The sequence below is a fragment of the Gavialis gangeticus genome, unplaced genomic scaffold (assembly GCF_001723915.1).
Source record: "Gavialis gangeticus isolate Ggan-Ray unplaced genomic scaffold, GavGan_comp1, whole genome shotgun sequence".
NCBI classification, from domain to species: domain Eukaryota; kingdom Metazoa; phylum Chordata; order Crocodylia; family Gavialidae; genus Gavialis; species Gavialis gangeticus.
The window spans coordinates 10,272,183-10,275,078 of record NW_017729017.1 but is presented as its reverse complement, the minus strand read 5'-3'; positions in this window follow the sequence as shown (position 1 = coordinate 10,275,078).

Here is a 2,896-nt window from a genome sequence, read left to right as displayed (position 1 = left end):
AAAGCAGTCGTTCTCCAGCAGAAATATCATGACCTAAATAGTGGACATGAGGAAGACAAAGCTGCAGCTTTTCTTTAGATGCTTTATGGCCTTTTAGAGCAAGAGAGGTGAGGAGAATTAAAGAATCAGTTTTACAGGCTTCAAGGGAGGTAGATACTAAAAGCAAATTATCCACATATTGCACAAGCACAGAATTTTCTTTAAATATTATGTCATTTAGATCTTTTTTCAGAATTTGAGAAAAAAGAGAAAGGGATTCAGTATAGCCCTGGGGCAATTGTGTCCAGGTATACTGAAGTCCTTGATAGGTAAATGCAAAAAGAAACTGGCTATCAGGGTGTACAGAGATAGAGAAAAATGCAGAACACAAGTCAACAACAGTAAAATAACAAGCATTAGGAGGAATACAGGACAAGATAGTAACTGGATTTGGTAGAACAGGAAAAATAGGTAAAACTGCAGAATTTACCGCACAAAGTTCTTGTGCAAAGTGATAGGTCCATCCATGTGTAGCAAGAAACCATTTTTTGCCTGCCCCTCCCTCCAATGTGAAGCCCCTCCATATGGCAAAAAGCCCCTTTTGAAGTATTCACCCCCTTTTGGGGATGCTTTCTGTTTTCTACCTTTTCTTCCTTCCTCCCTCTTCTTCTTGTACTATATTACTATTAGTTTTATAGAATATAAGGTGTACTTATAATAAAATATAGTTTGTAGATGCTTTTATGGGTATAAAATAGTATTCTTCATCAGTATGTGTCCGCCCTCCCATTGTATTTGGTCTATTTGTTGTATGTGCCATGGCAGTTCACCCTTTTATGTTTTATATTCTATGCTTTTTAACTTTGTAATAAATGTACTTTAAGTTTAAAAGTAAGTTGTACCCTGTAACAATGTTAGCAAGGGCAGGAATCAAACCAGGTCTTCTCTGTATGGAGTGGGTTCCTGAATGAATCTTGATTGATTGCTTAACACAGTAGCTAGACAAGATAACAAGTTAATGCATGGCAATTAACACCTAGGAACCACAGACTAAGGAGAGGAAAGGATCAATTCAGAGTCAGGAACTCCCTGAAACTTCACTGTTAAAGGTACAGAAGCCCCGGTTTGAACTAATCAATGCCGAAGACTGACTCTTGGGACTGAATACCCCCCCTCCCCCGCCCCGATCAACTGCCCCCAGAGCCCTATTCATCACGCAGTGAATTAATCAAACTTCATCAATGGACTCCCAAGACTGCATGTACCTACGGACATGACCCCTGGGGTTGACAGCTGCCATCCAGCAACCACCAAGCAGGACATCTGACGAGGCCAACAACCTCTGGATTGGGTAAGCCCAAAAACTGGGGAGTCACCAAAGTCTGCCAGAGAAGGATATAAGGCAGCGAAGAGTGACCTCCAATGGCGCCCTCTTTCATCTGACCAGCACCCTGTCTGCTGAGCCAGAAGGACCAGCCAGCGACCCCCTTCTGAAGCAACATTGCACTGAAAGAAGCCTTGACTGGCCATCGACAGCGGACTCCAGCACTTGGGGATAGGTCTATCTTGATACCGGTGCTTAGTGTTCATAACTAGCTACTGTGAGTGTGTGTGTGAATGTGAGTGTGTTTGAGGGGATCAGCCCCAAGGTTTATGATCTGACTTTTACATCCGTCTAATAAACTAGAATTTTATGATGATCCTGTGAGTTGGTCCTTTCTGGCCAACACATGTCCACCTATGCATCCATCCATCCATCTCCCTATCTATCCCTTGGTCTGTCTGTCCCCACAGACCTCTCTATCTCTGTCCCCATACACACACACTGTCTTTCCATTCATCTGCCCATCCATCTGTTCATCTGTCTGTCTGTCTGTCTGTTCATCCATCTATCCCTCCCTCCCTCCATCCACCCATCTGAATCTATGACTCCAGATGGAAACTAGTCCTTCCCACCATCATAGACATCACTGAGCACGCTCAGTCTACATGATGATATACCATATTTCCTTGCATAGCACACACACCTTGTCCCCTCAAATAAGACCCACTCCTGGTTTGGGAGCTGGCAGATCACATGGGGCAGAAGCACACTAAGGTGCCCAGAGCCTCACCCAACCCCTGGGACCTGATTGGCTGGTCCATAATGCCTGACCTCTCAGCCATTGCAATACCCCTGGCAACCATTACAGTGCCTCTGGAGCCATTACAGCACCCCCAGCAACCATTACACAACCCCGGTAACCATTACAGTGCTGCTGGCAACCATTACAGTGCCCCTTGGCAATCATTATAGCACCCTGGCAGCCATTACAGTGCTCCTGGTAGCCATTACATTGCCTCCAAAATGAAGGCTCATGTTTTAGGCAGAGAAGCAGGTTTCTCTTCAGTGCAATAGGAGTATGGAGAAGCTGTGCTCCAATGGCTGCCAAGATGGCTTCCCCCTTCTCCCTGGGGTCACAAAGTGGGTGTAGTCCAGTGTTAACCCTCTCCCCACTGCTGGGGAGGCCATAGCTCTTGTCTGAGTTGGCTGAGGGCAAGAGAGAGGCCAAAGAACACCTGTAGTATCCTGACGAGCCTTGTGGGATGGAAAGATCTCTTGATTACTTACTGTAAGTTACCATATATAACAAGCTATTTATGGTAAAGGAGGAGCAGTTTAGATACTGTTTTTGCCAGAGGCTGGGCCTTCACTTTGGTGCTGTCCTGCCTCACAAGAAAGTCCTTGCTGCATTCTCCAGGCTATCTCCTGGAGTCTAAGAATGATCCATGAAACCACAGTCAGCCCAGACTCTGAGAACATCTTTCCTTTCTACATTTTACCTTGCAAAAACAAAGGGGCAGGTCTTATTTGGGGGGCGGGGCTGGTATGCAAGGAAATATGGTAAAAAATGTGTGTGTGTGTGTGTGTGTGTGT